Genomic DNA, 15,779 nt, shown 5'->3' with positions numbered 1-15,779 from the left:
AGCAAAGCAAATACGCACGAAAAATAAACACAAATGTTTTTTTTTTTTTTATTGTCGGACTCGGTGGTCCCTGAGTCTGAGTCCACAGCCCTGGTATGCAGTCTTCCACTTCGTTCGCGTCAGCAGAATCAGCAGCATCTCTGATTTGTGCTTTGATTTGTCAAAAATGAGGCAGGACAACCGAATGCAACACAGGCTCTTTAGTTTAAAGGAGATAAGAAAGGCTGGAATGCCGGCAGAGCAGGACAAAGTAGGCTGATGCGTTACCTGCACATCAACGAACTTTAAATTGTGATATTGTAAAACAATTTAAGAATTGCGCCAACAAACAAAATTAGAATCAGAATACAGTCAAACCTCGGTTTTTGACCACAATCCGTTCCAGAAGGCGGTTGGAGAAGCGAATCGTTCCAAATCAAATTTCCCCATTACAAATAATGGAAAAAATTTTAATCCATTCCAAGACTAAAAAACATGCGTTTTTTAAGCATTTTTTCATTTGCTCATTTTTGTCTGATCGCGCAACTGCAGCGCACCGCCGAACGCGCAACCGTAGCGTGCCGCCAACCGTGCAACTGCACCACCCATCCATCATAGGCATCACAGTCTCGAAAGACCATAGATTTCTTGTGTCTGGAGGTTAGATGTTCTTTGCACAGCGTCTGCTGTGGCTGATGAGTCCTATCCGTGAGAGGCAGACACGGCCACAGATGTTACAGATGTGGGCCAGACCCGGTGGAGGTGGGGGCATGGTGGCTTGCTGCCTCCTCAATTTCCTTTTCGTTTCTCGGTGTTGAGCCAGGGTGATTTCGTAGGTCTGCAGCCCGTTTTGGAGAGCCTGTTGCCATTTGTGACGATCCTGGGCGACGTCTTCCCAGATGGCTGGGTTGATGTTGAAGGATTTGAGGTCTTGTTTGCAGACATCCTTGTAGCGGAGCAGTGGGCGGCCTACTTGCCTTTTGCCTGATTTTAGCTCTGCATATAAGATGTCCTTTGGCATACGACCATCTTCCATCCGACGGACATGGCCCAGCCAACGGAGATGCCGCTGCTTCAGCAGGGAGAGCATAGTGGGGAGCTGTGCACTCTCCAGGACTGCACTGTCTGTGATCCTGTCCCGCCAGGTGATGCCCAGTATGCGTCTCAGGCAACGCAGATGGAAAGAGTTTAGCCTTCTCTCTTGATGTGCATAAAGAGTCCAGGCTTCGCTGCCATACAAGAGTGTACTGACGACACAGGCCGTGTACACTTGCACCTTTGTATGGATGGTGAGCTTGCTGTTCTGCCATACTCTGGGTGTCAGTTTTCCAAAGGTAGAAGCTGCTTTCCCAATCCGGCTGCTGACCTCGGCATCGAGTGACAAATTGCAGGTGATGGTAGACCCAAGATAGATAAAGCTGCTTACAGCTTCCAGTGTGTAGTTGTTGATGGTGATGGAAGGTGGGACAGTAGTCCCCTGGCCCATTGTCTTGGTTTTGTTTAGGCTGATGGTCAGGTTGAAGTCCTGACATGCTTGGCTGAACCGGTCTAGAAGAGTCTGCAGGTGTTCCCTAGTGTGTGTTGCCAATACTGCATCATCAGCAAACAACATGTCCCGAATGGTGAGTGGTCTGACCTTGGTTTTTGCTCTCAGTCGGGATAGGTTGAATAGCTTGCCATCTGTCCTGGTGTGTAAGTAAACTCCTTCAGTTGATGTTCCGAAGGCTTGGCGCAGGAGGAGAGAGAAGAATATCCCAAACAGAGTGGGTGCCAAAACGCATCCCTGTTTGACACCACAGCGGATGTTAAAGGACTCAGAAGTGCACCCATCGTACTGAACAGTACCTTTCATGTCAGTGTGGAAGGACTGGAGGATGCTGAGGAGTTTTGGCGGGCAACCTATCCGTTCCACCATTTGGAAAAGGCCGCTCCTGCTCACCAGGTCAAAAGCCTTGGTAAGGTCAACGAAGGCCATGTAGAGAGGTTTATGTTGTTCTCTGCACTTCTCCTGCAGCTGTCTCAGGGTGAAGATCATGTCCAGAGTTGATCTTCCTGCTCTGAACCCTGCCTGTGACTCTGGGTAGAGCATCTCTGCAAGGACTTGGAGTCTGTTTAGTACAACTCGAGCAAAGAGCTTACCGGTAATGCTGAGTAGGGAGATGCCACGGTAGTTGTTACAGTCACTCCTGTCTCCCTTGTTTTTGTACAAGGTGACGATGTTAGCATTTCTCATGTCCTGTGGGACAGAGCCTTCTTTCCAGCACAGGCATAAAAGCTTGTGCAGTCTATGCAGAAGAGCAGGCTTCCCACACTTGAGGACTTCGGCTGTTATCCCATCGGTGCCTGGAGCTTTTCCGCTGGGCAGGCTGTTAATTGCTTTGCTTAGCTCCTCAGTTGTTGGTTCCATGTCGAGCTCTTCCATAACAGGTAGGTGCCCTACATGCCTGAGGGCTGCATCAGAGACACTGTTGTCCCTGGCATAGAGCTCTGAGTAGTGTTCCACCCAGCGGTCCAGCTGCTTAGAGCGTTCAGCGATGGTTTCTCCCGAAGCTAATTTCAATGGGACAATTTTGCGGGGTGATGGTCCAAGTGCCTTTTTGATGCCATCGAACATGAGTCTGATGTTGCCTGTGTCAGCAGCTGCTTGAATGTTGCTGCAGAGCTGTAGCCAATAGTCATTGGCACAACGTCTAGCGGCTTGTTGGAGTTTCCCCCTAGAAGATCGGAGGGTCTGTAGAGTTTTGGTGTTTGGAGTGCGCTTGTAATTTGTGAGTGCGACGCGTTTTTCTTCAAGAATTGGTGCCAATGTTGTTAAATTGGCATTGAACCAGTCATTTGGTTTTCCCTGCTTTTTGCCAAAGACCGACAGGGCCGTGCTGTGTATGGCATCCCTCAAGCCATCCCAGTACCGCTGAGCGGAGCTGGACTGGGGTGGGCCGTGGAGGGAGACTTCTAAGGCACAGAGGAAGGCTGTAGCTTTGGTTGGGTCGGTTGTTTTGCTGCTGTCGATGCGTGGGGCTCCCTTTGATTTGGATCTATGTAGGTTTTTTGCCTGTAGCTTGACTCTACAGAGCACAAGGGAGTGGTCTGTGTCGCAGACTGCACTGTGGAGACTGCGTGTTTGAAGGATGCCTCCGAGATCAGAAGTGCGTGTTATGATCAGGTCTAACTGGTGCCAGTGACCTGAGCGTGGATGTCTCCAAGAGACTTTGCGAATGGGTTTGGTCTGGAAGTATGTGTTGGTGATGCAGAGGTGGTGATATGTGCAGAACTCCAGAAGTCTCTGCCCATTTTCATTCAGCTTACCGATGCCATGGTGTCCCAAGCAGGATGGCCAGAAGTCACGATCGGCTCCGACTCTAGCATTAAAGTCACCAAGTAGGTAGAGCCGTTCACGGCTGGGAATGTTTTTAAGAGTCGCTTCGAGTTCATCATAAAACCTTTCTTTTATTTCCTGGGGGGAGCTAAGTGTTGAAGCGTACACACTCACTAGGTGGACAGGTCCCATAGATGTATTGAGGCAGAGAACCAGGATTCTCTCAGAGCCACCTGTGGGTGGTACCACTGCTCCCAGGAGTGTGTTCCTGACAGCGAACCCTACTCCGTGTTCCCTGGTTTCCTCAGGGGGCTTCCCCCGCCAAAAGAAGGTATAGTCCTTTTCCTTGAGTGAGCCAGATCCATGGAGTCGTGTTTCCTGGAGGGTCGAGATGTCAATTCTGAGCTTCAGGAGTTCGTTGTTGATAACTGCAGTTTTACGGACATCACTAATTTGTTGTAGGTTGTCGCTGAGCCCGGGTGTCATAGTCCTGACATTCCAGCACCCCAGGCGTAGTGTTGGAATCTTCGGTAATTTCCTTTTGTTGCTTGGTGCGTGAATTTACAGCCCACTTGTTAGGATAAATCCCTGAGCTCCAAGCACCCAATGAAGCAGGCAGGCTGTGGCGGGAAAGCACCTTATTGGCTGGGGGCTGCCCAGCTTGAGGCGGGCGGTAGCTGTCCAATGAGACCGAACATCTCTCCCACCGTCGGAGGTAGCCCCTGGCACCCACACTCTACGCCAATATGAAAGGGCTTATAACCAGTAACTGCTAACCTCCCGTGTTGTGTCTCCACTGGTTAGTGGAGCTGAAGTTTCCTCTCCAGTGCGCAAGAAGCCTGGGCAAGTTTTATGGAAGCCTTGAGTTTCCCAGGCATCAGGGCTTCCCTCTCGGCCTTCCTGTTGTCACCCAAAGGAACGGTGAACCGATACGTTTGGCATCAGGTTGGCTGCAGGAGTTGCCAGAACAATGCCTTTTTTCTTTTAAAGCATGAGTCTGCCTAACGGAGTCCAAGCCGGGTTTCCTGTCGGGGTTTGCTCCCTTAGCCTTTTCGTTCCAGACGATACCCACAAGGCAGCGGGGGTGCTATTTCCCCCATAGCTGGGACAGTGGTTAGCGGGCACCAGGACATCCACGCGCCGGTGGGCCTGTGCGTCACGCCTAGGGGCCCACTGTTGCTCCCCCGATCGATCCCCTGCAATTTAGCCTGGAGCCGTGAGGCACCCAGTTACCATGTGTGGCCACGAGGAGGCATGCAGAAGTCTTGACGGTGGAGAGGCTATGGACCGGCTGAGGAGACTTACGCACTCGGCTCCTCTTTTCGCCCCCGGAAACAGGGGGCTAGCCGGCGGCAGTGGCTGAAAGCAGAAGGTAGGAAGCAGGAAGAAGCATGCAACATGCACTAACTACGAGCACTACTACTCCAACACCACTGCACTTCGCATCACAACGCCCTGTGTGCAAGCACACACACACACAACTGCACCACACTGGTTGCATTATTGTGACAGAGCCATCGCTGGAATTTAGAAAATATTTTGTAAGTCCTGATGTACTTTTCAAAATTTAAGTGGACCTCAGTGCGCAGGGAGCTTAATTTGGTCCGATCGCGCAACCGCAGCGCGCCCGGCGCTCACTGTCGCATTTCTTTAAGATCGAGCGTCTTTGTGTTTTAGGATGGCTCTACTGCTCCCACTTGCATGATTAGGGGTAAATACAATCCTCAAAGTAACAAAAATACAATAACGAATGTAGTCAGTCGGCATCCGGGCCGCACGGTCGGGGTTTTCTCGGGTCCTTTCGGCTCATCTCGCGAGGTTCGACCTCCGAATTTTGTTCGACAACCGGAGCAAATCTCGATTTTCTTTGGTTCGAATTCTGATTTGTTCGAGAACCGGGACGTTCGAAAACCGAGGTTTGACTGTATTCAAATTAAAACCATGGAAACTAGTGAAACATATACACATACTGTATACATCCATATCCACATGTACATATACATGTGTAGGTCAGCAGGGAAAAAAACTAAAATTAAACAAACATACGTATATTAAAGAAATACCAGCAATGGATATATCATGTCGTCGGATTTGCGGCCCCATGTTTTGGACACAGGGATGAAGAGAGGGGCAAAGCTGTCAACTGATTACCACGTGGTCATATTGGCTCCGATGGTGGGGTAAGATGTTGGTCCGACCTGGCAGACTTAAACGTGTTGTGAGGGTTTGCTGGGAACGTCTGGCGAAATCCCTTGTAATAAAGGGCTTCAACTCTTACCTCCGGCAGAGCTTCGCCCACATCCCAGGGGAGGAGGGGGGACTTTGAGTCAAAGTGGACCACGTTCCGCGCTCCATTGTTGAAGCGGCTGATCAAAGCAATGGTCGTAAGGTGGTCGGTGCCTGTCGTGGCGGAAACCCCCCACCTCGCTGGTGGACACTGGCGGTAAGGGATGTCGTCAAGCTGAAGAAGGAGCCCAATGGCGGGACTCCGGGGGCAGCAGTTCCTTGTTAAGACTGTGTACAGTGGAGAAGGGGTGCTGCTGACCTCGACGCAGGACGAGGAATAGTTCGAAGACCTTCTCAATTCCATTGTGGAAACAAGGCCTGGAGACTGAGGTGGGCTCTTCCATCTCTAGGGTTGAAGTTGTCGAGGTAGTTAAAAAGCTCCTCTGTGGCAAGGCAGTAGAGCTCTTAAAGGCTCTGGATGTTGTGAGGCTATCCCAGCTGACATGCCTCTACAGCATCACGTGGATATCGGGGACAGTGCCTCTGGATTGGCAGCCCTTTTTTAAGGTGTGTTCCAACTACAGAGAAATATCACTCCTCAGCTTCTCTGGTAAGGTCTATTCAAGGGTGCTGGAGAGGAGGGTCCATTAGGAGGTCGAATCTCGGACTCAGGAGGAGCGGTGTGGTTTGCATTCTGGCTGTGAAACAATGAACCAGCTCTATCAATGTTGGGTTAGGGTTAGGCAAAATACTTCCAAAATGTAATTGGTTACAGTTACTGGTTACTTTTCCCATAAAGTAATTGCTTTTGTAATTAAATTACTTCTTTATGTATGTATGTAACTAGTTACTAGGGAATGTAATTATTGCGTTACTTTTGCAAAATCATTCAATTATGTAAAAGAATTCAGATTTTTTGAGCATGTGTTAATACAGTTGCATAGAGTAGAACAGCATAGACCAGTCCTTCCTTTAACTTAAATTTGAACAACAATGTAAATTAAGCAAAAAATATATAATAAAGTGTCACACCACTCCCCAGCAATTGTTCACATCAGCGGGACGCGCAGACTGCACACTTTTCCATTTTCTTATGGCAAAACCTCTCTGATGAGAGAAAAAAAGGTAGTGCAGTGGCCAACAATTCACTATTTGGTAATGTAAATAATGTTGCATTTTTGTACAGTTCAACAGCTGAAAACTGAACAAAGAAAAAAGGAAAAACAAACAAGGTATACCACGTTTCTCATTCAGAGTCCTCCAAGCCTGCTCCTATTTTGTTTTTCTACAGCTCCTGATGAGCAGTGACGTCGAGGTATCGAGGTCCAAAAAGAAGCTCAGGGCGGATAGAGCTTTTTCTGTTGCTGCTCCCAAGCTATGGAATAATCTTCCATTAGCCATCAGATAAGGCCCCTCATCGTGTAGTTTTAAAACTCATCTTAAGACACAGTTGTAATTGGCTTTCAACTCTAAATGAGAGCCTTCTCTTGTTTTAGTGCCTGTTTACACTTTAGTTTAGTTTTATTATACTCGCTACTTTATTTATTGTTTTAATTCTTGTGGTTTAACTTACAGCACTTTGTGTCTAGTTACTGTTGGTTCGAAAGTGCTTAATAAATAAAGTTGAGTGAAATGAACAAACATGTGACATAGTATTTGGAGTGTAAAAAAAAAGTACAATTGATTGACAATTATGTCCTCCTGAAAGTCAACCTCCCCAAAATCAAAGCAGCAGTATCCTTTGTCCACAACACCCCCTCTTCCACTGGGTTTGTGGAGAAAATTTTCTCTTATTATTAGTAAGTGGACAAATGTGTGAAACAAATATTCAGCTGAACTAAAGCCTCAACTATGACATGTCTTGCAGTAGTCAAAGACCAACCATTTCTCACAGCAGAAAAATCTCAGAGGAAATACATACATATATATATATATATATATATATATATATATATATATATATATATATATATATATATGCAAAAGATACACTGTCTTTGAATAATTAGAGATTGAGTTTTCAGTTTATTGTTTTATATTAATTTATACAGTATTTAGCTGAGTGAGAAATGTGTCTGTTCAAGAAATATGTGTAATTTGATAATTTTGTTTGTTTGTGAGGTATTTGTCTTTTGTGTGTCATATACTCTAAAACAGGGGTCTCAAACTCCAGTCCTCGGGGGCCGCATTCCTACATGTTTTCCAAGTTTTCCTCGTTAAACACACCTGATTAATTTATCAGGCTCCTGCAGAACGTGAGGATGAACTGATCATTTGAATCAGGTGTGTTTAACCAGGGAAACTTGGAAAACGTAGGAATGGAGTTTGAGACCCCTGCTCTAAAATCTGTATCTTCACAAAATTCACATTAGATTTTTCATGAACTGCTGTAGAATTTAACACATTTTATGTCAATAATAAAAATCATAATCCATATTATGTATTGATTCAATCTACCGTTTTTTTCCTTGTATAATGCGCAAAATTTAACTAATTTATTGTCCTAAAATCTGGGGTGCGCATTATACATGGGTACAAATTTTTTTAAATATATATATATATATATATATATATATATATATATATATATATATATATATATATATATATATATATATATATATATATATATATATATATATATATACCGTATTTTCCGGCCTATAAGGCGCACCGGACTATAAGGCGCACCTTCAATGAATGGCCCATTTTAAAACTTTATCCTTATATAAGGCGCACCGGACTATAAGGCGCACCATTAATGCATCATGTCAGATTTTTAATCCAAATCAAATCATTCTCCATTTTATCTTTTTTATTTCAACTTCAGACGGAAACAAATTACTTTATAATCATAAAATAATGATCCATAGTCTTTTTGAGTCATGATTCATAGTCTTCAGCGGGCCACTTATGATTGATTTCATGACACAATGCTTTGGGCCAGTTTAAATTTAGGAATTTGGTCCATATATAAGGCGCACCGGGCTATAAGGCGCACTGTTGGTTTTTGAGAAAAATTTAGGTTTTTAGGTGCGCCTTATAGGGCGGAAAATACGGTATGTATATATATATATATATATATATATATATATATATATATATATATATATATATATATATATATATATATATATATATATATATATATATATATTTTTTTTTTTTAAGAAAGTCATGGTACAACAAAACCAACAACAGGACTGACCGACAAAGTCGTGGAACAAAAAGACAGGGTGACATTACCAAAGACAGGAACAGAAACCAAACAGACATCATGACATCATCCGACGGTGAGCGAGGGGCAGACAGGACTTAAATACAAAACACGTTACATTGATTGAGGTGACACAGGAAGAGAGGGGCGACACAAACAGAAACTATGGCAACCTAGACACATAGCAAAACTGGGGACGAGACATGACAAATCTCCCTCGAAATAAAACTTGAAATCACCTTTCTTCTTGTTTGTTGTCAATCGCGCATCGCATTCAGCCATCCTGCCCAACACACTTAGTCAGTAAAATTCATAATTGACAACACATCGTTTGATGCGATGGTGCAATCCTTGATGGTGTGTTATTGTCAAATATTGTTTGTTTTCTAATCTCCATTGCGGACCGGACGTCATACGGAGGCAGTATGACTGCGCATGCGCACTATGGATCCGATGCGCAGAACGGATGCGCAAGACACGTCAGCTATATAAAGAGCGAGAGTTGTTTTCTTCCTATTAGTTTCAATTCACAGTTTAATTAGCAGTTTCAATCAGCAAATAACAAAATGCGTATTACAGGTAATATTTTATTTCACAACACTTTGCCTTGTTCCTTTCGTCTCTGCTGTTCACTTCAAATACGCTCCATATGACCGCAATGCTCTCGTATCAGACGCTTGCTCGATCACCTGCTTGTTTGCTGTCACAATGTACCCTACACAAATCCGAAACATTTGTTGCGGCTCCGAGTCACGACGAGGGGCAAGTTTTGGTTTCCAAGGGTGTTTTTATTCCTCTTCAACGTCTCTCCCATACAGAGCCGCCTTTTTCACATCCGCACGCCTTTTTCACATGTGCGCACTGAGCGCGGTGGTGCCTTTACGGGCAGTCGGAGAAATCAACGCCAACAAAAACAATTACATCCAGCCTAGTTAAGACCATACCAAAGACTATAAAAATGGGACCCATTGCCTCCCTGCGTGTGTGACGATCATTGGGACTTAATAAAAAAAAATATATATATTAAAAAAATGGGTCCATGGGTACAGGCTTTTTTCCAGCATCAACATGCCATTTTTAGGGTGCGTATTATACATGGGGGCGCATTATACACGGAATAAAACGGTAATCTGACACTTGATCGATAATGTCTGCACGAATGACGAGTGTAGATTTGGGGTGTGAGTCCAGGTACTATTATTTACTACCGTTTTTTCCGGACTATAAGTCACAGTTTTTTTTCATAGTCTGGTGCGACTTGTACTCAGCAGCGAATTATTTGTGAAATTATTAACACATCATTTCACATGTCATTTTCACACTAAACCGCAAGAGAGCCCTCTAGGCCTGTGGAATAATTCGAACTGCAACTGACGATAAGTCTGACATAAGTGACATAGAAGAGGAAGCTACGTCTTCTACATCCGGGGTTAGCGGAGTTGTTTATAAGTGACACCGAGGATGAAGATTTCATTAGATTTAAAGATTTTGAGTGACACGGATGGGTCGATGAACTTTTTAGCATGTTATTTATGCTATAGTTATCTGAATAACTCAATATGTTACGTCAGGCACGTTCTTAGTTACTTGTTTATGTATTTATGTAACGTTAGCATACTGTACCGTTCAACCTGTGTTTGCCTATTCTATTTTTATTTTAAATTGCCTTTGAAGATGACATGTCTGTTCTTGGTGTTGGATTTGATAAAATACATTTCCCCCAAAAGTATAAGTAAATAAAGTTCCCCCCCCAAAAAAGTATTTTTCTTCTTTAGTATGCATTTTATGGCTGGTGCGACTTGTACTCCGGAGCGACTTATAGTCCAGAAAAATATGGTAATATTAATGCTTGCGCGATATATAAAAATAAAAATATCAATGTCATTTTTATTCACAATTTTAGTACAAATTAGTAATTGTAGATAGTTTTTTGTGCTTCCTTCACAGTAGACCACCCAATGTCATCCCTTTTTCTTAGCAACGGTCTAAAAAACCTCGTGTAATGCTGCAATGGGGTCAGACAGAGGTTAAAACACTCATAAATATTTTACCTGCCCAACCACGGGAGCAAAATGCTTGTCTGCTCTGCAATCCTCAGAAGAGTGAAAGAAACTTGTTCATTACAGTGGATGAAGAATGCAGATATGAGTACCTTAATTTTCGGACTATAAGTCGCGCTTTTTTTTCATAGTTTGTGTAGCTCCCTCTTGTCAATCAGGCGTACAAGCAGTTCTTCAAAACGGGCATTTATTCAACTTCTCCACACACATGCCGTGAGAACTAAAAGACATAAAGACTATTAACATAAAACGTTCTCACAGAGAACAATAAACGTTACACACAAAATAACTTAAATCTGCTCATGCACTTAAAACACATTCGTCATGTTCTTGCTAACATAACATAGCATGGCTAACATCTAAGGATTACCTCATTGCCGCATTTGCTCGAGGGAGAAAACGAAGAAAAACGTAAATCGTGACAATACAGGTAGGTCTTCAAACTCCGGTTTCAACAATAAACAAAAATGCTATCAGAAAGGAAACAAAATAAGCATTCTTGCATTCTTCACCACTTGCTTATTCAAACGGAAAAACGTCGCCACCCGGTGGCTCAAAATCAGACACTCTCGCCCTTGTGTAACTCTCAAAAAGGAACCGCTAACACAAAAACTAAAATTGGTTCCCACTTGGAAACAGAGCTTAGCTCAAAACGTTCCTTATCAGTGCATTTTCTTATGGCAGCTACACTCCCACCAAATCACTTGTGATTTTCTTCAACTATCTGAGATGAGTAGAACTAAGAGAAAAAGGGCAAGTATAACTGAGGTAAGTATAATTAAGGTAACTATAACTAAGGATTAGGTCATAAGCTAGCTGGCGCTAGGGAGGTGCTCTAGAGAGGGTAGACTGGAGGCTCTCATTCTGCTTCAAGCAAGGTCACAGTCTTATGTATAGGTCTCTCCAGGTAGGTTTGCTTGTTGACTCGGTTTCCAGTGTCATTTAGTTCTGAGTCGCTGATCAATAACTGTATCTTCCTCACATGACCATCTTCACTTGGGTACACTTGTGTGACCTTAGCCAGCTTCCATTCATTTCTTGGTGTATTTTCATCCTTTATAATCACTATGTCATTGATCGTGATTTCTACTTCTTTTCTTTCTTCGAGACTCGTGGCTTCATTGATTCTTTCTGTCAGACCCTTGAGCTCTTTGACACGTCGTTTGAGTCTAGCGATGGCTTTGACTAACATCATCCAGCTGGAGAACTTCTGGAAGCGATCAAGCAGTGAGTCTTCCGTCGTCAAGGTCTTGCCCACGAAGGCCTTTCGAACTTCAGTGTCTTCTGCTAACATCTCTCCCACCTTGATGTCTCCGCTGGGAAGTTCTTCACGCCAGAGAAATTCGGGGCCAGTAAACCAGTTAGACTCGATGAGCTCCTTTGCCCTGAGACCCCTTGATGCGTGGTCTGCAGGGTTTTCTTCTGAAGCCACATATCTCCATTGACTGGGCTTGGTACTGTTCTTGATTCGCTGAATGCGGTTGGCCACGAATACATGAAATCTTCTGGCGTCGTTGTTGATATATCCAAGCACGACCTTTGAGTCTGTCCAAAAGATTTCCTGAGCATCTTCTATTTCCAACTCCCTTTTCAGCAGGTCGCTAGTCCGCACAGCAACGACAGCTGCGGACAGCTCAAGTCTTGGCACTGTAGTTACCTTCGTGGGGGCAACTCTTGCCTTGGCCATGACCAAGGAACAGTGGATTTGTCCGGATGTGTCTATTGCTCTCAGGTAAGAACACTCTCCGTAGCCTGTGACACTTGCATCTGAGAAATGATGAAGTTCATATCTTTGGACCTCTTTGAAACTGTCTGGTAGGTAGCATCGTTGAATCTTGATGTCAGCAAGGTTCTGTAGGTCTAGGAACCAAGATTCCCATTGTGGCCGTAAATCATCAGGTAAAGGCTCATCCCATCCGATCTTGTCACGGCACATCTGCTGTAGTATTTGTTTTCCAACGAGAATGAAAGGTGCTACAAACCCGAGTGGGTCAAAAATAGAGGCTACCATCGACAACACTCCTCTTCTAGAGAGCGGACGCTCTTTGACCACTACTCTGAATTGGAACTGGTCGGAGGCAACACACCACTCGACACCCAGAGCTCTCTCAATCTGCGGCTCGCCTTTGGCTAAATCTTGATTACGTACTATTTCAGCACACTCTTCTTTGGGAATCGATGCAAGTACTTTCTGGCGATTGGAGATGAACTTGTGAATTCGCAGCTTGCCATTGCTGCAGATTTCTCTTGCTTCAGCGACTAACTGTATTGCTTCTTCTTCAGTTGTCACACTTGTTAGTCCATCATCCACATAGAAGTTTCTTTCTATGAATCTAATGGATGTTTCTTTGAAGTGACCTTGTCCTTGTGCAGCGATGTGTTTGAGGCCATAGTTTGCGCAGCCGGGTGATGAGGCCGCCCCAAACAGGTGTACTTTCATGCGGTAGACCGCTGGTTCTGACTGTAGGTCGCCGTCTTCCCACCACAGAAACCTCAAATAGTCTCTGTCCTCTGGTCTGACATGAAACTGATGGAACATGCGTTCCACATCACACATGATCGCTACTGGACCCTTGCGAAAGCGACAGAGCACGCCTACCAAGGTGTTTGTCAGTTCCGGTCCGGTAAGCAGGTGGTCATTCAGTGACATGCCTTGGTACTTGGCTGAGCAGTCGAACACGACCCGTATCTTCCCAGGTTTATGAGGGTGATACACCCCGTGATGAGGAATGTACCAGGACGGTCTTTTGTCAAGTTGTTCTTCTGTGACTTTCTCTGCATCTCCGCGTGCAATCATCTCACTCATGAAGGTCTTGTAGTCCTTCCGATATTGCTCGTCCCTCTCCAATCTCTTTCTGAGACACTTGAGACGGTGATCTGCACAGATTCTGTTCTGTGGCAGGCTTGGCCTTTCTTCTTTAAATGGGAGAGGCATTTCGCAACGTCCGTCTGGCTTCGTTTTGATTCCTTCCTCCATTATGGATAGAAAACGTAGATCTTCCTGTGAGATATGGGCATCTTCGGCTACTCTTTCGTTGAAGTCTGATTCGAGTGCCTTAATGACTTCTGGTGGTGTGATAACTTCCTTGATTTGTGTTCGATATATGTATCGTACTTCACTTGGTTGATAAGCCTGTGGCTCAATGTGTGGAGTCACTTGTTTCACAACGATCCTGTGGCTGCTTCCAATTGCATCTCCATAATCAACGCAGGGATCTACACAGCCAACTATACTCGAGCCCAAGTCTGTTCGTTGAGCAAAAGGCTCATTATCCTTTCCTGACACCACTTCTCTGGGCAACAGGGCCTGAGAACAGTTGTAGCCTATGAGCAGGCCAATCTCACAGTCACATAAAGGAGTGATCTCTCCAGCAAGGTGCTCTAGGTGAGGCCATGATCTTGCTGTCTCAGGTATTGGGACATGACTTAGGTTTGCAGGAATAAACTCTCTTGTGTAGGTTACTGGGAGAGATATTTTCCTTGTCTCATTATAACCTCTGACCTGCAGTCCAGTTAACTTCTGACTCTGGATGACGGTATCTTTGGATGACATCGTGGAGAGCTTTAATTGCACAGGTTGTTTCTTTGTAACTAACACTTCTGCCGTTTCTTGCAGGATAAAGGTGGTGTCGCTTTGGTTGTCCAATAGAGCGTATACGAGCACTTCCTGCTCTGGATTACTTGCTGTGGACAGCCATACAGGAACAACTGTGGAGGAATAGGTGCTCCTCTTGTCTTGCACCACTCTGTTAGCTGTTGCCTCTACTGGTGTCTCTTCTTTCTCTTCAGACTCTGATAAGTCTTCCTTTTTCTTAAAGCGTCTCCCACTCTCCTTTCTTTCGCCATCCTCTTGTTCTTTCCTATCGTCTTCCCTTGGACGATTTTCATGTAGACATGTTGGATGCTTCCTTTTGCATGTCTCACAAATGCTTCGCTTCTCACAGTTCTTGGACTGATGTCCTGATTTCAAACATCCAAAGCAGAGCTTGTTTGTTTTCACAAACTTGACTCGTTCTGCAGTTGTCTCTTTCAAGAACCTTCGACATGTCTGTAAGCCATGATTTGACTTCTCACAGAATACACATCCTTTAGCATCTGTTTTCTCTTCAGAGCTACTTGCTAGCACCTTAGCACCAACACTTCGTGTTTTTTGTGGCTTCTCCTTTCCACCATCTCCAGACTTCAGAGCGTGAAGGGAGGTAATCGGATTACAAGCTATATCGGCTTCCTCTGTGACGAATTCCACGAACTGATCGAAGCTGGGGAAAGTCTCATTTTCCTTTTCCATTCTGGTCACCCTTCGGTTCCATCTTGCTGTAAGCCAGTCGGGGAGCTTGGAGAGCATTCGTTGGTTTTCACCACAGTCGTTAAGGACCTCCAGGCTCTTTATTTGCGACATGGCTGCTTGACAGCCTTGAAGGAAGTCTGAGAACTCTCGTAGCTGAATGCTTTCCTTGGGTCCTATGTTTGGCCATGAGGCCAGCTTATCTCTGAAAGCCTTAGCAACCATAAAGGAGCTTCCATATCTTTTTTCCAGGACATTGAGCGCTGTCTGATAGGCTGCATCTGTTCCCAGAAGGAAGTATCCCTCAATGGCTTTCCTTGCTGGTCCACCAACATATTTTTGTAGGTAGTAGATTTTTTCGTTCGCTGGTATATTCTTTCTGCCTATCAGCGTTTGAAAGGACATTTTCCAGCCCTTGTACTTTAGTGGATCTCCACTGAAAACAGCAGGCTCTGGTGCTGGGAGACGGCTTACACTGAAGGACTCTGCTAGTACCTTGGCGAAATCAGTTGTGCTATCCTCTTTGGGAATAGTTATAGAAGATTGCATCCTTGTGATTAGTTGTGGCGTGACAGCAGGTTTTGAGTCGAATGTAAGCCTTTCTCGTTTGGGCTTATAATCCTTGAATAGATCCAGCAAGTCTGAGGTTGAGCCTTGTTCTTGTTTATACACTTCTAGTTTGGCCTTGGCGGCATT

This window comes from Syngnathus typhle, linkage group LG3, assembly GCF_033458585.1.
Source record: "Syngnathus typhle isolate RoL2023-S1 ecotype Sweden linkage group LG3, RoL_Styp_1.0, whole genome shotgun sequence".
NCBI classification, from domain to species: Eukaryota; Metazoa; Chordata; class Actinopteri; order Syngnathiformes; family Syngnathidae; genus Syngnathus; species Syngnathus typhle.
Note: the sequence above shows the minus strand (reverse complement) of the source record.